Source organism: Lithobates pipiens, unplaced genomic scaffold, assembly GCF_037356315.1.
Source record: "Lithobates pipiens isolate NorthernLeopardFrog02 unplaced genomic scaffold, aLitPip1_a1.2 Scaffold_41, whole genome shotgun sequence".
NCBI classification, from domain to species: Eukaryota; Metazoa; Chordata; class Amphibia; order Anura; family Ranidae; genus Lithobates; species Lithobates pipiens.
The window spans coordinates 4,784,695-4,807,540 of record NW_027507861.1 but is presented as its reverse complement, the minus strand read 5'-3'; the positions used below and the strand labels follow the sequence as shown (position 1 = coordinate 4,807,540).

Sequence of the window (22,846 nt, the reverse complement as noted above, 5' to 3'; positions counted from 1 at the left end):
TTTGGGTCTTGTACGCATATTAAGGGGAACCCCGTACCCATATTAAAAAAAGGAAATGCGTGTGGCCCCCAGGCCCTATATACTCAGAACAGCAGTATACAGGCGGTGCAAACAAGACAGGGACTGTGTAGGTTTGTTGTGTTAAGTTGAATCTGTTTGTAATTTTCAACTGGTACATTTTTAAAGTGTAGCTCCAGTCAAAAAAACTATTTTTAAGCTTTTTGGAAAACATAGGGAAGGGTTATCACCCCTGTATAATTTGTTTTGTCGTCCATCTTTTTTCATCTCACTTGCTGTTGTCTCCTTCCGTTTGCAAGTAGGAGATGTTTCTAAGTTTGATGTTTGAAAGTAGGGGCCTGCCCTATATGCTCTGCAGAAATGGCGGAACAAGGTGTTGGTTTTGCCACAACATTGTAAGCCCTCAAAGTGACTCTTGGTGGGCGCTGGAGCGCCCTGCTGTGAACGATTATATCAAGAATTGTAATTACATGCCATTGTTGAACAGTGGTAGAAAAATTGACCTTTGGTGGTGCTGGTGCCACAACACTATAAGTCCTCACAGTTACTCTGGGTGGGCACAGGAACGGGCCCTCCTGTGAAATATTATATCAAGAATTGTAATTACTAGTCCCTGTTAAACAGGGGCAGAAAAATTGGGCCTTAGGCACTGGTGCTGGTGCCACCACACTGCAACCTCTCCCATATACTCTAGTTTTATTGCAGGAATTAGCCCTGCTGCAAAGCATTGCATCAGACTTTCCTGGCCTGCTTCAGGACATCCTGTAAGCCCAGGTACCTGCCCAAGAACCGCTGCACCACCAGGTTAAGGACATGAGCTACACAGGGCACATGGGTCAGTTGTCCCTGTCGGAGGGCGGAGAGGAGGTTGGTGCCATTGTCACAAACCACCATTCCTGGCTTAAGCTGGCGTGGCTTCAACCACCTCTCAGCCTGCCCCTGCAGAGCTGACAAAACATCCGCCCCAGTGTGGCTCCTGTCCCCCAAACAAACCAGCGCAAGCACGGCATGGCATCGTTTTGCCTGCGTACTTGCGTAGCCCCTGGAACGCCTACGGAGCACCGCTGGTTCTGAGGACAGAGCACTGGAAGAGGCCATGGAGGAAGAAGAAGAGGAGGGGGTGGAGGAGAGAGGTGTGTCACAACCAATAGTAGCATTTTGGAGGCGTGGTGGCGGAACAACCTCCAACACTACTGCACCTTGTCCTGCATCCTTCCCAGCTGCCAGAAGAGTGACCCAATGGGCAGTGAAAGACAGGTAACATCCCTGTCCATACCTGCTGGACCATGAGTCAGCGGTAATATGCACCTTACCGCTGACCGCCCTGTCCAGCGAGGCAAGGACATTGCCTTCCACATGCCGGTAGAGAGCCGGAATTGCCTTCCGTGAGAAAAAGTGGCGTTTGGGGACCTGCCACTGAGGAACCGCACATTGTGCAAACTCACGGAAGGGGGCCGAGTCTACCAACTGAAAAGGCAGCAGTTGAAGTGCTAGCAATTTAGCCAAGCTAGCATTCAACCGCTGGGCATGTGGATGGCTGGGAGTGAACTTCTTTCGCCGGTCCAGCAGCTGGGGCAGGGACATTTGCCTGCTATAATCGGATGTGGGTGTACCGCTAGCAGAGTTCCCGGAAGCACTTGGCTGTGACACACCTAATTCTACACCTTCATTCCTCTCAGAGCAGGTTTCAGAGAGGACTGAAGGTCTAGTGGGGTTGGAGATGCCAGCTGATGAGGAGCAAGGAGAGGTCCGCTTTGTTCTTTGGTGTGGGTCTTTGAGGTACGCTTGCCAATGAGCTGCATGGCAGGTCAACATATGTCTGGTCAAGCATGTGGTGCCCAAGCGGCTGATGTTTTGGCCACGCGAGATACGCTTGAGACATATGTTGCAAATAGCAGTGGTGCGATCTGATGCACTCGTCTCAAAAAAGGCCCACACCAAAGAACTTTTAGAATAACGCGCAGAGGCAGCGCCCTGCACAGGCGGAGCTCTGCGGTGTGATTCAGTCGGTGTGCTGCCCCTAAGCTGGCCCCCGGAGGGCATCCTGCCTCGTTGGACATGTGCCTCCTCCTCCTCCTCCTCTCTCCTACCAGGCACCCACATGGAGTCAGTGCCCTCATCATCCCCTCCCTCTTCATCGCTGTAGCAAACCTGGCAGTATGCTGCAGCTTGTGGAACATGACTGCCAGATTGCTGTCCTTCTTGAGCATCCCCTCTCTCTGCGCTCACGCTACTGCCTTCCTCTAGCTAAGTGTCATCATCAGAGCCCACAAAACACTGGGCATCCTCCTGGAGCATGTACCCAACACTGTGCTCAAAGAGTTCAGGAGACTCCTCAGGAGGACGTGGTGGGTCTAGGGAAGGAGTCACTGATGATGACATTGAGAGGAGGGAAGACGATGCGTTGGCAGCTGCTTTGCTAGTACCCTGAGACTGGGTGAGAGAGGATGAGGAGGATGAAGAGGGCTTGGTCATCCACTCTACCAAGTCGTTGGCATGTTGCGGTTCAACATGTCCAGCTGCCGAAAAGAAGAACAAGCGTGTCCCATGGCCACGTGCTGATGACAATGCACCGCGTCCACGACCAGCACTGTTGTCTCTAGACACAGAGCCTGCTTGCCCTCTTTTATCGGCTCGCGCCTGTCTGCCTCTCCTTGCTGGCCTTCCAGACATGGTAATGGCCTGAAGGGAGTTGGGTAAAACAGCAGTGTAATGGAGTCACACAACACCCACTAAGCCCTGCAGATGGCTCTATTAGAGAACACCAGAGATAAAGGGGTATACTGTAATTGAGTCACACAACACCCACTAAGCCCTGCAGATGCCTCTATTAGAGAACAGCAATAAAGGGTAGATACAGGTGTATATTGTGCTGGAGGCACAAAAAACCCACTAACTCCTGCAGATGCCTTTTTTATAGAACACCAGAGATAAAGGGGTATATACAGATGTATACTGTGCTGTGCTGGAGGCACACACAACTTCCAATAACTCCTGCAGATGGCAAGTGGGCTCAAATAGAGAAGAGCTATATAGGTGGATATAGCGGAGTGTACTGGGTACAGAGCACGCAGACAGCACGCACAAGCTCCTAACACTACTGACTGCAAATAAAAGATAGATCACTAGCTATATAGGTGAGGTGAATATCGCGGTGTATACTGCGGTCAGGGCATGCAGACAACAACCACTACACAACAGCAAGATCGAAAATTGGCTGATAACGATCGGTGTGTACTGTGTTGAAGGTACACAGAACACCCACTAACTGCTTCAGACGCCAACACACTACACTAGGCCGCCGCGCTGGCGGCCTTATATAGTATGGGGCGTGTACTACACAGCCTGAGCTATGATTGGCCACAGGCATCCTGCCTGTGGCCAATCATGGCTCTCCTCGCTGCTGGCGCTGTGATTGGCCAAGCATGCGGGGTCACAGTGCATGCTTGGCCAATCATGAGCCAGCAATGCACTGCGATGACGCAGTGCATTGTGGGCCATGAGCGCCACACGAATTTGGCGCGAACGGCCCATAACGTTCGGAATTCGCCGAACGGGCGAACAGCCGATGTTCGACTCGAACATGAAGCTCATCCCTACTCACCACATTTATAAGGTAAATAAGCAGTATTTTTTTTATATATAAGTCCTTAGAAAGGAGGGTCATGTGTAGAATAAAAGCTGAAGCGTCATCCCTCGGGTCTATTATGGGTAGATGTTTGGTAAGACTTTAAATTTCTGTCCACAAAAGGGAACAGCAGATATTTTATCTGGAGCATTTTTGGGGGCGATTGTTGCACATAGGGCAGCCCAGTCAAATGAATGGTCTACCCTATGAGTGAATGCGGCTTGACAGCTGAGTGACTCCATCCACTCCCTCCTATGTACTTCTATAAAGCTGGCCGTACACTATACAATCTAATTGTACAATTTCCTTTAGATGTAACATCATCAGATTGCATAGTGATCTTTACAGAACCCAGGACACACTTCTCCTGATTACAGTATTAAAGCTCTATCCACATTGACTGTTATCTGATCGCTCAGCTCCTGCACACTCTCCCAAATGAACGAACTATGGCTGTGTATTTAGTGAGAATGGTAATCAGTGATTGCATAGGAAAAACGTGCACCTGATGAGGTGGGTGGAAGGGGGGAGGGTAGAAGGTGTGTCCAGGAAGTAATGGAGAAGTGATTATACAGCCAGATGGACACTGAGGTAAGGGAGGTGTAAGATAAATAGAAAGAAGTACATTAATGGTATATTGATACATGGGGAGGCTGGGATGTAGGGGGGACTTATCCTTTAAGTCAGCAATGTGAGGGGGTGCAGTGTTTGGGGTGCACAGTAGACATGTGCATTCGTTTTCGTCCGAATGCATTTTCGTCCGAATTTCAGCTATTTTCGTTTTCGTTTTGACAAACGATAACAAAAGCCCAGAATCCGAAAAACGAAAGATCCGACATAAATAAATGCTTTATTTTCGTTTTCCTTGTTACAACAGTTCGATATAGAATAGGAGATTCGACATGACTCTGACAATCTGTGTCTATAGAACCTGTGGTCGAATGTGCCTAACCTTACCTCTATTAGTCCAAGATTATATAGAGAAAATATTCGACAGAGAAAAAAGATTCTGCAAGTTACTGTCCTAAAAAGTGTTTGGGGACCCGGGTCCTGCCCCAGGGGACATGGATCAATGCAATTTTTTTTTTTTTAAACAGCCGTTTTTTCGGGAGCAGTGATTTTAATAATGATTAAACTGAAACAATAAAAGTGTAATATTCCTTTAAATTTCGTACCTAGGGGGTGTCTATAGTATGCCTGTGAAGGGGCGCATGTTTCCCGTGCTTAGAACTGTCCCTGCACAAAGTGTCATTTATGCAGGAAAAAAAGTCCTTTAAGATCACTCGCAGCTATAATGAATTGTCGGCTCCGTAATACAGAGAACACTCATTGAAAGTCATTGATAAAAAATAAAAAACAAATTAAAAAAAAGCGTGGGGGTCCCCCAAATTCAATTACCAGGCCCTTCAGGTCTGGTATGGATATTAAGGAGAACCCTGCGTCAAATAAAAAAAAAAAATTGACGTGGGGGTCCCCCTAAAAATCCATACCAGACCCTTTATCCGAGCACGCAACCTAGCAGGCCGCAGGAAAAGAGGGGGGATGAGAGAGCGGCCCCCCTCCCTCCTGAACCGTACCAGGCCACATGCCCTCAACATTGGGAGGATGCTTTGGGGGTCTGTGACCCCTCAAAGCACCATGTCCCCATGTTGATGGGGACAAGGGCCTTATCCCCACAACCCTGGCCGGTGGTTGTGGGGGTCTGCGGGCGGGGGGCTTATTAGAATCTGGAAGCCCCCTTTAACAAGGGGACCCCCTGATCCCGGCCCCCCCCTGTTTGAAATGGTAAGGGGGTACAAAAGTACCCCTACCATTTCACAAAGAAAGTGTAAAAAATTGTTAAATAAGACAAACACACTTTTGAAAAATTCCTTTATTAAAAAAAAAAAAAAAAGATTCCAGCGGTGGTAATCCACTCTTGCTATCCAGCGACGGACGGTCATCTCTCCGAGGTCCAGCGATGGCTCATCTGAATCAGCGCAGCGAATCCATCCTTCTATTGTCTCCACGGAGGAGACACTGCGGGGATTCCGGCGGCCTGACGTTTGTTATATGTGGAGGGCGGGGCCACCCGTCACATGACCCCGCCCCCTCTGATGCAAGGGGAAACACGGGCTTCCCCGTGACGTATGGGTGACCCCGCCCCCTCTGATGTAACGGAAACCTGCCTGTGTTACATCAGAGGGGTGCGGGGTCACCCATACGTCACGGGGAACCCCGGGTTTCCCCTTGCGTCAGATAACAAACGTCAGGCCGCCGGAATCCCCGCAGTGTCTCCTCCGTGGAGACAGAAGCTGAATGGATTCGCTGCGCTGATTCAGATCAGCCATCGCTGGACCCCAGAGAGATGATCGTCCGTCGCTGGATAGCAAGAGTGGATTACCACCGCTGGAATCTTTTTTTTATTTTCTTTTATTTTTAATAAAGGAATTTTTCAAAAGTGTGTTTGTCTTATTTAACTATTTTTTACACTTTCTTTGTGAAATGGTAGGGGTACTTTTGTACCCCCTTACCATTTCAAACAGGGGGGGGCGGGATCTGGGGGTCCCCTTGTTAAGGGGGGCTTCCAGATTCTGAAAAGCCCCCCGCCCGCAGACCCCCACAACCACCGGCCAGGGTTGTGGGGATGAGGCCCTTCTCCGCATCAACATGGGGACAAGGTGCTTTGAGGGGTCACAGACCCCCAAAGCATCCTCCCAATGTTGAGGGCATGTGGCCTGGTATGGTTCAGGAGGGAGGGGGGCGCTCTCTCCCCCCCTCTTTTCCTGTGGCCTGCCAGGTTGCATGCTCGGATAAAGGGTCTGGTATGGATATTTAGGGGGACCCCATGTCAATTTTTTTTTTAATTTGACGCAGGGTTCCCCTTAATATCCATACCAGACCTGAAGGGCCTGGTAATTGAATTTGGGGGACCCCCACGCTTTTTTTTTTTTTTTTTTTTTTTTTTTATCAATGACTTTCAATGAGTGTTCTCTGTATTACGGAGCCAACAATTCATAATAGCTGCGAGTGATTTTAAAGGACTTTTTTTCCTGCATAATTGACACTTTGTGCAGGGACAGTTCTAAGCACCAGAAACATGCGCCCCTTCACAGGCATACTATAGACACCCCCCCCCCCCCTACGAAATTTAAAGGAATATTACACTTTTATTGTTTCACTTTAATCATTATTAAAATCACTGCTCCCAAAAAAACGGCCGTTTTTAAAACTTTTTTTTGCATTGATACATGTCCCCTGGGGCAGGACCCGGGTCCCCAAACACTTTTTAGGACAGTAACTTGCATATTAGCCTTTAAAATTAGCACTTTAGATTGTGAACGTTTGAGTCCCATAGACTTTAATAGGGTTCTAAAGTTCACACGAAGTATTCTATATATACTAGCTCCGTCGAATCTTCTTTATACATTCGACAGACACCATAAGCCTTCAAAGACAGATTCGACCGTAATTCATGTGGATTTTTGGACGAAAAACGAAATAAATAAAAACGAATTTCGGGAGTAACTAAATAAATATATTTTTCGGACGAAAACAAAATTCTGAAACAAAATATTTTACTCTGCACATGTCTAGTGCACAGTGTTTATAGATTGGTGAGGGGGAGGGGTGAAAGGACAATAAAGACCGCTCTTGGACAAATTGTCACCAACAACTGCCTGGTGAGGTCTAATGACCACAAAGCTACAAGATAAAATGTAAAATGTTCCAGAAGGGGGCGCTCTGTTGGGGGGGGCAGGGACAGAGAAGAGTGATCTGGAGATCTGACCTCGGGACCATGGAGGGAACAGTAATTGGAGGTGTACTGTAGATCTGCTTCATTGCCGGGTTCACCTCCATTACCACCAACAAGAGATCTTCCATATACCAGCAAATACAAGTGTGACCCCCAAATCTCATCCAGTTACCAATTCCCCCCATTCTGTGTCAGGGTGCATAAGGAGGATCTAGTCTGCCGGTCTGCAGTAAGTATGGTGTAGAGGAGGGGGAGGGGTATTAGGAATGTCATGTATATCAGCTGTGCTGGATCATTAGTGGCCCCAGACCTGCAATCCGGACAGTCCAGTATACAGACAGAGGGGGGATTTACTAAAGAGAAATAGGCTGTTCAAAGAAATCCCCCCCAGAGATTAATGAATGTGGTGAAATGTCACTTTGTAATGAATATCCAATCACGTGCACAGAAATAAAACCATGGAATTTTACTTACACGTGATTAGATGATGGAAGTCATCAGAGCTCCGCCTCTTTCACTGACCCCTTGTCTACCAATGTATATTCTTCATCCTTCTGGTAATCAAGAGGTTAATAGAGAAATGAGCTTTGTATTATTCTCAGCCAGTGATTGGCCGTCATGTACTAGAGATCGGGGCAGCTGGAGAATCGGCTAATCGCAATACAGGGAATGTGACGCCCCTCCCCCCTGCTGGTGCCCCCTGCTGTTCCCTGTGTTTCCTCTGGGAGATCCAAGATGGTGGAACATCGATAAACCACTATAGCGTGTTATGTAGGAGGAGCTTGGAGAACATCCCATCCCCCGATATCCTCTGCCATGAATGACCCCAGAAATAAAAAGAATTGTGTCACCTCCGGGGTCACCACTGTCATTCCCGACTACTGTAGCTGGTCTATGTCATGTACAACACAATATATAGAGTAGAGGGGTCAGCACTATTGTAATGTACAACACAATATATAGAGTAGAGGGGTCAGCACTATTGTAATGTACAACACAATATATAGAGTAGAGGGGTCGGCACTATTGTAATGTACAACACAATATATAGAGTAGAGGGGTCAGCACTATTGTAATGTACAACAGAAGCACGCTGGCAGATTGTCAGGAGAACCCCAAGTTCCCAGCCCAGACAGGGGTAACAGCTGTATAACAGCACACACACACTCTATTATCCCACCACTGCCACACACATGACAAGTAGGGATGAGCTTTGAGTTCGACTCGAACATTGCCTGTTTGCCTGTTCAGCGAACAGTGAACAATTTGGGGTGTTTGCGGCAAATTCGAAAAGCTGGAACACCCTGTACAAGTCTATGGGAGAAATCTAAAGTGCTAATTTTAAAGGCTAATATGCAAGTTACTGTCCTAAAAAGTGTTTGGGGACCCGGGTCCTGCCCCAGGGGACATGGATCAATGCAAAAAAAAGTTTTAAAAACTGACGTTTTTTCAGGAGCAGTGATTTTAATAATGATTAAAGTGAAACAATAAAAGTGTGATATTCCTTTGAATTTCATACCTGGGGGGTGTCTATAGTATGCCTGTGAAGGGGCGCATGTTTCCCGTGCTTAGAATTGTCCCTGCACAAAGTGTCATTTCTGCAGGAAAAAAGGTCTTTTAAAATCACTTTTAATTGTCGGCTCCCGTAATACAGAGAACACTCAATGAGTGTTCTCTGTATTACGGAGCACAATTCATTCATTGATAAAAAAAAAAGTGTGGGGGTTCCCCTAAATTCAATTACCAAGCCCTTCAGGTCTGGTATGGATATTAAGGGGAACCCCGCATCAAATAAAAAAAAAATTGACGTGGGGTCCCCCTAAAAGTCCATATCAGACCCTTTATCCGAGCACGCAACCTGACAGGCCGCAGGAAAAGAGGGGGGACGAGAGAGCGCCCCCCACCTCCTGAACCGTACCAGGCCACATGCCCTCAACATTGGGAGGATGCTTTGGGGATCTGTGACCCCTCAAAGCACCATGTTGATGGGGACAAGGGCCTCATCCCCACAACCCTGGCCGGTGGTTGTGGGGGTCTGCGGGCGGGGGGGCTTATCAGAATCTGAAAGCCCTCTTTAACAAGGGGACCCCCAGATCCCGGCCCCGCCCTGTTTGAAATGGTAAGGGGGTACAAAAGTACCCCTACCATTTCACAAAGAAAGTGTCAAAATGGTTAAATAAGACAAACACACTTTTGAAAAAAAAAAAAAAGATTCCAGCTGGGGTAATCCACTCTTGCTATCCAGCGATGGACGATCATCTCTCCGAGGTCCAGCGATGGCTGATCTGATCCAGCGACGGGTGATTTTCAGTCCAGCGCTGTCCATACATGCATCCATCTTCTGTCTCCACTGCGGGGTTCCCAGCGCTGACGTTTCTTATATTAGGAGGGCGGGGCCACCCGTCACCTGACCCCGCCCCCTCTGACGCTGGTGAGGGAAGCCATGGGGTTCCCCAGTGACGCATGGGTGACCCCGCCCCCCTCTGATGTAACGCAGGTTTCTGACAAAGTTGTCCTGACTTGTAGCGATGTCGCCCGCCGAACGCTACACTTTCAAATCAATGGGGAAGCATGGCAAATACCCTGCAACTGTATGGTTGGATGCTTTTTGTCGCAAAAATGTTGTATAAAACAAACGGTGAGGAGACATCGGATCGCTTCTTCATCGCCTGTCGATATCCTCTGGAGCGTAGCCTCGGGCTTCAGAAGGAAGGAGATCAGATGCATATCTACATCTAACTTTACTATGATTCTTATTTTTATTGAACAAGTATAATTTTATTTTATTTTTACATTTTTTTGGGAGGGGGCTTTAGAGAGATATCTGGGGTCTATACAGACCTCCAATGTTTCATATTTGAGACAGAGAAATGGATTGAAGACAGAGTTCAGTCCCTTTCTCTTTCAGCTACAATACATATGAATGAATAGAAGTCTCGGCAGAGAGGATCCCATCCATTCATAAACGGAGGCATAGTAATCACACGCTGTACCTGTGCCCACCAGGTGTATTATAACACCAGCATTGCACACACAGGGGCTGGACCCCCCATGTACAAGGGACCTAAGACATACAATCAGCTTGTCACCCATTCCACCAGACTCCTACAACTGGAAGATTGCATTTTTGGGGGGATGAGTTGTAGAAGAACCCAGACCACGGGATTGTGCGGTGAAAATATCATCCAACTTTATTAATCATATATTATGTGACACATCAACAACAGAAGAAAAAAGAGAGATTGTTTACATTTCAAGGATATATTTATACCATTTATATCATCTATGCTAAGAAACTCATTAACATATGACAGGCCTCTCATTAATACCAGCCCCGCCCACTTATGTAACCCGCTAAACATTCCAAATCCCTGTAAATTCCCAGAAGACACTTTAATCTTTTATCCATAACAAGCTGATTGGGTAGAAGAAAATCCAGAGCCCCTCCTGCTCATTCCCACCCAACAAGTCCATGTCACCATCTACAAGGTTAGAGGACCTGAAGGAGAACAAGACCAGGACCACCAGGACCATCTCGTGACTGAAGCCATGCTCACATTTCTTTCTAATGCTGCTTTTATGGTCTCCTCAGATACAGATTTGGCAGATCTACATCAGTGGAACCCTTTCACTCCGGCCAATGGAAGCTTTACATCAGCAGCAGCAGCAGCACAGGCTTATAGCTATTACCAGGAGGGTTTGTCTACATTTGTTACATCAACTGTCGGCTTTCTGGTGGAAATGATTCAGCTGAACTGAAGGTATCCCCCCTCCCCCACCATGTATACCGGGCTCAGCTTCACCTCTTGCAAGTCCAAGACAGACATGGTGGGTGTCAGCAGTGAGAGCAGAAGGAGATCAGCAAACATCAGATCTCTGATCTCCCCTTCGGTGAATGAAGATGGAAGGTGTGAGATTATGTCATTCCTGGGTTCAGCACTGTCATTCCCCGGTTGCTGTTGCCAGGGAAGGAGCTGATAGACCTTGTATAGTGCTGCCTATGCGGACCCAATTTCCTCAGGGCGCCTGCCGCTGGGGTCTGTCTGGGTGTAGCATGGTCCTTTACCCTGTAGGGGTATGATCTGTGCTTGACCATCTTTGTTGGGGTCCAGGGGTGATATTAGGGGGTCTAATAGACAAGTGATGTCTATTTAAAGAGGACCTGTGATCAGCAATATTCTATCACATGCAAGACTATCAACCCCATATGTGAAAGTAATAAAGTTAAGCGAAAAAAGTAAAAAAAAAATTAAAATAAATTAACTAACACTCTAAATAATAATAAAAAAAAAACACAATACAAATATTTTAAAACCTCAATTCACACAAATATATGCAAGAAAAAATGTTTAAAAAAATTAAACTAACACAATGTTAATGAAAACAAAATAAAAAAAAAAACACACTAAAATATTTTAAAACCCCAATTCACACAAATGTATGCAAGAGTGTTGGGTGCGGTTATGTAGGAAAACTACGGTCACACTACACATGTTACATATCTCTGCACACAACAGAGTGACAGGAATATCTCTAGGGACATCATTCATGGAGAACTTTATAAACTGATGACCTGGAAAGGCTTTTAAAGCGCCACCTATGGGCAATTTCTGGTACTGAAGTTTGTCACCATTTCACAAGTCCATCCAATTTTTAAAGTGTGACATGTTTGGTATCTATATAAAGGGCACACGCCTCATATGTTATATTTTACCAAAGAAATTGGGTAATTTATTGTGTTTGTAGGAGAGAAATGTCAGAATTGGCCTGGATGTGAAGTGGTTAAAGTGAACCCCATTCAAAGGAATTTCAGTCCCCCAGAAGAAGTTGCAGTTTGTAAGTTCAAATCTCTTGCATTTGTGCTGTGTGATTAGTCTATCGAGATGAGCAATAGCTGGACGGAGAAAGAAGATAACAAGGACATCAAATCTTCTCCTGATAGAATCCCTGAAATGTTCAGCAGAACCAGATGAAACACAAGTGGCCAGCTGGGATTACGTGGTACTTTTGAATTCATCCCATAAACAGTAGCAACCCAGTGTTGGAAGGCCTATGCCAGGTTTGAAAGTTGATGTCTTACCAAACAGAGACTTCTCCCTGGCTGGTGTCCCAGCTACAGACCTGTCTGCAAAGTTGTAATCCATGAGAGGAGATGAAACATGGAAAGGAGGCATTTGATCATGGGAGGGGAGGTGGAACATGTAATGGGAGGTATGGACAAAGTGGGCTTAGCTGGAGCCCTCAAGCCTGGCTGATGATATAACAATAGTCACAAGAACCTGGAATGGACTGTCCCACTGAGGCTTCAGAGGCTTGGAAAGATGCCACTATACCCCATCCTAGTTTCTAGTACTGAGGTAGTGTTGCTCATGTATAAGCTGAGGATCTGGCAATGAAGAAAACATATCTCGGTTTGTGAATGATGAAAATGCATTACATGTTCAGTCAATGCTCCATTAAACAAAGGATAAAGGCGAGAATTATGGGGGAAACACTTCAGTTGTTGGTGCTCATCTGGAAAAAAAGTCAAAAGATAAAATATTCACAAGCCTTCTAGGTGTAGATGGACATATAAGCTCTAAACTCAATGCATCCGTCCATTACATTGCAGTTTGCTCACAGATTTCGTTTTTTAAGTTGCATTTTATTTTCACTTCTTCCCTAGCTTGTGTGATTACATTGTTCCCTAGCTAGTCCGGCATTAACTGTAAAAGCTTTGTCACATTCAGAGCATTAAAATGGCTTTTCTCCAATGTGAACCCTCTGGTGTGTGATAAGGCTTTCCCGTTGTCTAAAAGCATCGTCACATTCAGAACAATGATATGGCTTCTCTCCGGTGTGAATCCTCTGGTGTGTGATAACAGCCGACTTCCCTGTAAAAGCTTTACATGTTCAGTCAATGTTCCATTAAAAAAAAAAAAAAAAAAAAAAGGATAAAAGCGAGAATTATGGGGGAAACACTTCAGTTGTTGGTGCTCATCTGGGAAAAAAGTCAAAAGATAATATTCACAAGCCTTCTAGGTGTAGATGAGCATATAAGCCCTAAACTCAATGCATCTGTCCATTACATTGCAGTTTGCTCACAGATTTCGTTTTTTAAGTTGCATTTTATTTTCACGTCTTCCCTAGCTTGTGTGATTACATTGTTCCCTAGCTAGTCCGCCATTAACTGTAAAAGCTTTGTCACATTCAGAGCATTAAAATGGCTTTTCTCCAATGTGAACCCTCTGGTGTGTGATAAGGCTTTCCCGTTTTCTAAAGGCTTTGTCACATTCAGAACACTGATAAGGCTTCTCTCCGGTGTGAATTCTCTGGTGTATGTTAAGAGTCGACTTCCATGTAAAAGCCTTGTCACATTCAGAACATTGATATGGCTTCTCTCCAGTGTGAACCACCTGGTGTGTGATAAGGCTTTCCTGTTGTCTAAAAGCTTTGCCACATTCAGAACACTGATATGGCTTCTCTCCAGTGTGAATCTTCTGGTGTGTGATAAGAGACGACTTCACTGTAAAAGATTTGTCACATTCAGAACACTGATATGGCTTCTCTCCAGTGTGAACTCTCTGGTGTCTGATAAGCTCTCCCTTGGATCTACAAGCTTTGTCACATTCAAAGCAGTGAAAAGGTTTCTTTCCGGTGTGAATCATTTTGTGTTTGGTAAGAGTACCCTTGTCTGTAAAAATGTTGTCACAATGTGAACACTGATATGGCTTCTCTCCAGTGTGAATCCTCTGGTGTACGATAAGAGAAGACTTCCCTGTAAAAGCTTTGTCACATTCAGAACACTGATATGGCTTCTCTCCAGTGTGAACTCTCTGGTGTATTATAAGTTCTCCCTTGGTTCTATAAGTTTTGTCACATTCAGAGCACTGATATGGCTTCTCTCCAGTGTGAACTCTCTGGTGTATTATAAGTTCTCCCTTGGTTCTATAAGCTTTGTCACATTCAGAGCACTGAAACGGTTTCTCTCCCGTGTGAATCATCTTGTGTCTGGTAAGACTGCCCTTCATTGTAAACGTTTTGTTACAATGAGAACACTGAAAAGGTTTCCCTCCATTGTAAACATTTTGGTGTGTGATATGTTTTGCTTCCATTGTAAAAAAAAAAAAAAAATCCCATTCCAAACAAGAAAAAAAGATTGAAATGATTTCTCTTATGCAGTGTATACGTGGGCTGGACTTTATTGTCTCGTCATTGTCACTTCCAGAACACTGAAATTACTTCTCTCCTGTTGTCCTCGGAGGCTGGATCAATGTTGAAGAGGATCCAAAACATTTACGACACCGATATGGCTCGTGTCCTGTGTAAATCCTCCAATGAATTGTGACTTTCAGTCAATTAAGACACCCATATGGCTCATTTCCCATGTGACTTAGTTGTACTTATGAAGACTAACATGACCGAAAACTTGGGTCATCGCCTGTACAGAAAAAACAAAACAAAAATAAAAGTCAGAACTCTATATAAAAAAAAAACTGTTAAATAAAATTGCTTTCTATTTTTAGCAATAATGATTCAATGTATCTAATATATAAAAACAATATGCACAATATTATACATGTTGAAATGTTTGTATTTTATTTTACTGAGGACACCAGATTATTTCCTCCGGGCTGGTCACATAATAATAAAGTATTTCAGTTGATAATCAGCACCACATCCCAGAATGAATAACAGAACATAGAACAATTGGAAATTGTGACTATAGGGCGCTGAATCCTCATTGTGGGATAACATTTAACAAAGTGATATTGAAAAACGTTCGGTACAAAGCTGATCTAGTCCTGGCGAGATAGGAAGGAAGTTTTGGTGCCAACCAACGCTATTTAACCGCTTAAGCCATTTGGCTGGCCAAAGACTAGACCACTTTTTGCGATTCGGCACTGCATCGCTTTGACAATTGCGCGGTCGTGCGACATTGATCCAAAGCAAAAATTGACGCCCCCACAAATAGAGCTTTCTTTTGGTGGGATTTGATCACCTCTGTGTTCTTATTTCTTGTGCTATAAACAAAAAAGAGCGCCAATTTTGGAAAAAAAAACGCATTATTTTTTACTTTTTGCTATAATAAATAGCCCCAAAAAATATATAAAATAATTTTTTTTATACTCAGTTTAGGTCGATACATATTCTTCTACATATTTTTGGTAAAAAAAAAAAAAAAAAAAAATTGCAATAAGCTTATATTGATTGGTTTGGGAAAAAGTTATAGCGTCTACAAAATGGGGGATAGATTTATGGCATTTTTAGTAATTTTTTTTACTAGTAATGTCGGCGATCAGCGATTTTTATCGTGACTGCGACATTATGGCAGACACGTCAGACAATTTTGACACATTTTTTGGGACCACCGACATTAATACAGCGATCAGTGCGATTAAAATTGCATTGATTACTGTAAAAATGTCACTGGCAGTGAAGGAGGTTAAAAATAGGGGCAGTGTTACCCGGTTTAAAGAGGGTTGGTTCTTGTCTAGCTCTTTGAAAGTGCTCTTAAGATTGTCTTATTCCTTTTCATAGGGTAGCTCCGTCTCCCCAACACAGTGGGATCCCAGATGGGGTGTTGTGGTCTCGGAGCGTCCGTAGTTTTAGTCTATTGATTGTTTTATGTACTTTTGCCTCCTTGGGCACTCAGAGAGGTTACGGGGCAGGCGCCATGTCAAGAATTGCCCCCCCCCCCAGTCTAGTTCTGTATTCTGAAGACTGTATGTCAGACCCACTAATCCAATATTTTGTTACCTCACGTTTTCTATTCCCCTGCGTGGGAGATTTATTGTTACATTACTGCTTTTGTCTCAATAAAATTTCTTTTAAAACCCAAAAAAAAAACAAAAAAAACTAGGGGGCAGTGAAGGGGTTAATGTGTGTCCTAGTATGTGTTCTAACTTTAGGAGGGATGGGACTGTGCAGGGAAAATAACAGATCGCTGTTCATACTCCGTATGAACAGATGATCTGTCAGTTCACTCCTCAGAGAACCAGAAACACAGCTCACGGTTCTCCGTGTCCCCCCCCGAGCGATCGCGGGAGCCCGGCGGTGATCGAGACCGTTGAGCACTCGCATCGTAACATAACGGTGATTCGCGCAGTCCAGCCATGTTGCCGTGGTGTCTGGTCGGCAAGAGTTTAAGGCCGCGTACACACGGGCGGACTGTTCGCCCAACTTTGTCCGCTGAACAGTGTTTCAGCGGAAAGTCCGCTCGTGTGTGGGCTTCAGCGGACAGTTTCAGCGGACAGTCTGACGAACAAAGTTTTTCGGAATTTCCGTAAAACTGTCCGCTGAAACTTGGTTTGAGCGGACAGTCCGCTCGTGTGTAGGCTTGTTCGTCAAACTAAGTTCCGCGCATACTCAGAAAGGATTTACACGCCAAAGGTTGCATTGCAGTGTATAGGACGTCGTTTTCTAGTCCCGTCGTACGTGCCGTTCACGTCATCGCGCACGGTTTCAGCGGACTGTTCGTTCATCGTGTGTGGTCAAGTCCGTTCATGCTAATTTTGAGCGGACTGTTTGTCAAACTGTTTGAGGAACAAGGGTGGGGCGAACAGTCCGCGCGTGTGTACGCGGCCTAAGGGTGTCGGTATTGCAAGCACTTGTGGATCTTCATTTGGAGGTAACTTACTACAAAGACGGTTGTGCCTAATGTGAATCAAAGAGCGTCTGCGGTTGGTCTTCGACATTTCTCGCCATTATTAAGGTAATTTGCAACTACTTCTGAGGTGGACTAGATGATATGGGCTGGGTAATTATCTGGAGGTGGAGACGGGCTTTTATTTATATGCTTGTTTTATGTTATTCCAGATTCATTTTGTTAACCATCTCAGCAATTGGAATCTGCCTACTGCTTTTGCTGCTGTCCGTGAATGTACCAGGGAGGTTTCTCCTAGGTATGTGACACAATATGGGTCAGTTGATGCATTATATGAGGTATTTTTTTATATTATTTACCTTCTCTTTTTGTTGCAGTGCAACATGGCAGCATATGTGACCAATTAGCCTTAAACTGTCTATCCTTGTATAGGGGATCCCCGGTGGCTTTTGGGACAAATTTCCTTAGCTGGCTTTAATTTATCTGACAGAGACAGACGTCTGGCCCACTTCACAGAGCACTGGTGGGAATCTGTAATGCCCTCAGGGGGCCTCTCAGAACCATCACTTACCAAATGTAAGTTTTTGAACCAATGTATAAATAAAACTGAAACTGATGTTTATCAAATTATTATTATTTATGAAGGAATATATATTATTTGCATTTATTCTTCTTTACAGCGACTCTACTGCACTTACTTCCTTTCTTCCTTTTAAAGAGAACCCCTGAAGAAGCTATGAAGCGAAACGCGTCCGTTGTGTCTTTTCCTATCTATGTGTCTGGGTGTATGTCATGGGTTTCCATGACTGTATACATATATGATCATAGAGGAATAAGGCACTCTTGGTTCCGGGGGATGTTTGTTTACATTTAGAGATTGCTGTCCTAACTTTTTGCATAAAATGTCTATTGTGTTATAGACATATTGAATCATATTTAATACAATTTATATTTTTCTTAATCACTTTATTCCACAAGGAGGATTCAGCACCTTTAAAGTTCCTTTGCTGGGAAAATTTCCAGCAGGAGAATCTCATTCTTTGTTCTCATTCAGAGCGTTGGGCTGCATAGTGACGGGCTTTGGTTCGATTTGCGGGTACATTCGGCTAGTACATCTAAGCCCTTGTACACACGGTCGGAGATTCCGACAACCAAATCCGTCGGATTTTGTTTGACGGATTTTGTCCGAAACTGTTGTATACACACGGTCGGACAAAGTTGTCAGAAAATCCGACGTGATGGCGTTATTTCATTACGACGGGACTACGTTCAGGCTAGTAGCCAATAGCTTTGGTGTAGGAATTTTATCTGAGCATGCGTGGCACTTTGTCCGATCGAAAATTCTCTACACATGATCGGAGTATGTCTGATCGGAGCATTTTGTCTGAAAATTTTACCAACAAGTTGGAAAACTTGGTCCATCGGATACTCCGAGGGAAACAGTCCGATGGAGACCACACACAGTCGGAATATCCGACAAAACGGTCCGATCGGACGCATTCCGACGGAATCTCCGACCGTGTGTACAAGGGCTTAAAATCCAAAATGTACAAAAACGTGTAAAACCCACTGAAGTCAATAAGAGGCAAATCGGGAAAATTAATTTCCAAGGCTAATTATTATTATAATTATATTGGATTTATATAGTGACCGCAGTCTGCTTGGTGCTTTACAACATGAGGGCGAGCAGTACCGTTATGATACAATTCAATGCAGGAGGAATCAGAGGGCCCGGCTCCTTAGAGCTTACAATCTAAAATGGAGGGTCAGGTGATACAAAAGGTGAGGGATGAGCTAATTGAGAAAATAAAAGTTTAGTTGTTAGGTGGAGGCGTGATTGCATTCTTTAACCACTTTCAGCCCCGGACCATTTTGCTGGCTTAAGACCAGACCACTTTTTGCGATTCGGCACTGCGTCGCTTTAACTGACAATTTCGCGGTCGTGCGACGTGGCTCCCAAACATAATTGACGTCCTTTTTTTCCCACAAATAGAGCTTTCTTTTGGTGGTATTTGATCACCTCTGCGGTTTTTATTTTTTTGCGCTATAAACAAAAATAGAGCAACAATTTTGAAAAAAACGCATTATTTTTTACTTTTTGTTATAATAAATATCCCCCGAAAATATATAATTTTTTTTTCCCCTCAGTTTAGGCCGATACGTATTCTTCTACATATTTTTGGTAAAAAAAAAAAAAAACGCAATAAGCGATTATTGATTGGTTTGCGCAAAAGTTATAGCGTTTACAAAATAGGGGATAGTTTTATGGCATTTTTATTAATAATTCTTTTTTTTACTAGTAATGGCGGCGATCAGCGATTTTTATTGTGACTGCGACATTATGGCAGACACATCGGACATCTTTTACACATTTTTGGGACCATTGTCATTTATACAGCAATCAGTGCTATACAAATGCATTGATTCCCGTGTAAATGACACTGGCAGTGAAGGGGTTAACCAGTGGGTGGCAGTGTAGGGGTTAAGTGTTCCTAGGGGTGTGTTACTAACTGTGGGGGGGTTGGGCTTTCATTTAGTGAACACTGATCTCTGCTCCAATCACATGGAGCAGAGATCAGCGTCACTTGTTGCTAGGCAGAACGGGGAGATGCTGTTTACAACGGCCATCCCGTGAGACGATCGAGTCCGCGGGACCCGCGATCGAACTCATGGGGGTCCCGACCGGTATGCAAGCGCACCGCCGGCGGCGCACATGCGATGGCAGGGCGGCATATAAAAATGGACGTGCATGTACGCCAATATGCCTGCCCGTGCTATTCTGCCAACATACATTGGCGTGCACCGGTCGGGAACTGGTTAAAGAGAAGGTTTTTTTAGGAATCACCTAAAGGTGGATAAAGTAGAAGATAAAGAATTTGATAGACCTTCACTGTGCTGCATCCAATTATCTATACATAGAAACCATGGGAACCATATAGGTTTTAAAAGGCGGACTTTGTGGGCACAACATGAGGCAGTTTGAATAGATAAAGTATATTTTATCTTTCCAAAATATTTCCATTAAAAAAAAAAACAATAACAACACCCTCTACACATGAAATAATCAGTACCAGAGCGATACCCAACCCAGAAATGGGAATATGCAATTGGTATGAGTGTTTTATCCAACAACGGGTAGCATTCTACTCCTGATAGTATAAATGTAGCAAACAGGTGTAATGTCCATAATTACTCCATTCTGGTAAGTCAATGCATTTCACAAAGGTTTTTTGCTTCCTCAGGACTGGTTGGGTGGGTGCCGTTCCAAAGTAGAGTTGGACAAAAGGTTCGGGCCAAGCAAAAGTTTGGCCCAAACATTGCCTGTTTGGTGAACACTCAAATTTGCAGGGCACTTGGTGGGATGTTTGCCCACCGAGGGCCCTGTTTGGGTAAAGCTTTGCCCGCTCAGGGCACAGCGAGTAGCTGGTTGTTAAGGCTTAGGCTAGGAAGCTGGCCGTCATGTTGTTAACGATGGATGAGTCATCAGCTGTCAACGGGCTTCCCCGCTGACAGCTGAATGAAAAAACACATTGGCGACAAAAAGAAAAAAGGCATTCGGCAGTCAGTCTTACTTTTTTTTTCAGGTCCGGTGGTGTGGCGGGTGTCGTGATTGACAATGGATCTACATCGGGGGATATTGTTTTTTTTTTGTCTGTTTTTTGTTTTTAAAGGAATAGTCAAAACTGCTTTTTTTTTTTCTTATTGACACTTTTTTTGGTGAATGAGTAGGGGTAAATATAGCATGTTTGAGGCTCACCAAATGTTCTCCCATTTTGTGGCCCTTTATTATTGTCTGGCAGCGGGCCCCCTTCCTGCATAGTTGCCAAAATTTACAAAAAAAATTCAGGGACAACTTTTTTGGCTTTGAGGTTAGCAAGCCATCGTAGGCAGAGAATTACTTTAATTAGGGGGTGGGGCATACATTAAAATGGATGTGATAAACAAAAATGTATGCAGTGCAGTATGAAGTCAGTGCTGATCCATGGAGGATATGGTATGTAACATCAGGGCAGTCAGTGAGCTGTACATAGCAACAGGGTGGTCAGTGAGCAGTATGTACTGTAGTGACAGGGTGGTCAGAGAGTGGTATGACAGGAGTAGTCAGTGAGCAGGTTGGCAGAGTAGCCAGTGAGGGGTATAACAGAGTAGTCAGTGAGTGGTATGGCAAAGCAGTCAGTGGTATGACAGAGTAATAGGTGAGCGGTATGGCAGAGTAGTCAGTGAGCGGTATAAGAGTAGTCGGTGAGCAGTATGGCAGAGTAGTCAGTGAGTGGTATGGTAGAGTAGTCGGTGAGCAGTATGGCAGAGTAGTCAGTGAGCGGGATGGCAGAGTAGTCGGTGAGTGGTATGGTAGAGTAGTCGGTGAGCAGTATGGCAGAGTAGTCAGTGAGTGGGATGGCAGAGTAGTCGGTGAGCGGTATGATATGGCAGTCAGTGAGCGGTATGGCAGAGTAGTCAGTGAGTGGTATGGTAGAGTAGTCGGTGAGCAGTATGGCAGAGTAGTCGGTGAGCGGGATGGCAGAGTAGTCGGTGAGCGGTATGATATGGCAGTCAGTGAGCGGTATGGCAGAGTAGTCAGTGAGCACAATGGCAGAGTAGTCAGTGAGCAGTATGACAGAATAGCCAGTGAGCGGTATGGCAGAGTAGCCAGTAAGCAGGTTAACGGAGTAGTCAGTGAGCGGTATGGCAAAGTAGTCAGTGAGCGGTATGACAGGGTAGGCAGTGAGCGGTATGATATGGCAGTCAGTGAGCGGTATGATATGGCAGTCAGTGAGCGGTATGATATGGCAGTCAGTGAGCGGTATGATATGGCAGTCAGTGAGCAGTATGGCAGAGTAGTCGGTGAGCGGGATGGCAGAGTAGTCAGTCAGCAGTATGACAGAGTAGTCAGTGAGCGGGATGGCAGAGTAGTCAGTGAGCGGTATGATATGGCAGTCAGTGAGCAGTATGGCAGAGTAGTCAGTGAGCGGGATGGCAGAGTAGTCAGTGAGTGGTATGATATGGCAGTCAGTGAGCGGTATGGCAGAGTAGTCAGTGAGTGGTATGGTAGAGTAGTCAGTGAGCAGTATGGAAGAGTAGTCAGTGAGCGGTATGGCAGAGTAGCCAGTGAGCGGGATGGCAAAGTAGTTAGTGAGTGGTATGGCAGGTTAGTCAGTGAGCGGTATGATATGACAGTCAGTGAGCGGTATGGCAGAGTAGTCAGTGAGCGGTATGGTAGAGTAGTCAGTGAGCGGTATGACAGAGTAGTCAGTGAGCGCGATGGTAGAGTAGTCAGTGAGAAGTATGGCAGAATAGCCAGTGAGCGGGATGGCAGAGTAGCCAGTAAGCAGGTTGGCAGGGTAGTCAGTGAGCGGTATGGCAGAGTAGTCAGTGAGCGGTATGGCAGAGCAGTCAGTGAGCAGTATGGCAGAGTAGTCAGTGAGCAGGATGGCAGAGTAGTCAGTGAGCAGGATGGCAGTGTAGTCAGTGAGCGGGATGGCAGAGTAGTCAGTGAGCGGGATGGCAGAGTAGTCAGTGAGCGGGATGGCAGAGTAGTCAGTGAGCGGGATGGCAGAGAAGTCAGTGAGTGGGATGGCAGAGTAGTCAGTGAGCGGTATATGGCAGTCAGTGAGTGGTATGGCAGAGTAGTCAGTGAGCGGGATGGCAGAGTAGTCAGTGAGCGGGATGGCAGAGTAGTCAGTGAGCGGGATGGCAGAGTAGTCAGTGAGCGGGATGGCAGAGAAGTCAGTGAGTGGGATGGCAGAGTAGTCAGTGAGCGGTATATGGCAGTCAGTGAGTGGTATGGCAGAGCAGTCAGTGAGTGGTATGGCAGAGCAGTCAGTGAGTGGTATGGCAGAGCAGTCGGTGAGCGGTATGGCAGAGTAGTCGGTGAGCGGGA

At 45.2% G+C, this 22,846-nt stretch overlaps 1 pseudogene; it reads right to left on the bottom strand.

The window, feature by feature from the left end:
- LOC143956787 (uncharacterized) overlaps positions 1–14,459 on the bottom strand; it is an 802,170-nt pseudogene extending 787,711 nt beyond the window's left edge.
- Between the last annotated feature and the right edge of the window lie 8,387 nt (positions 14,460–22,846).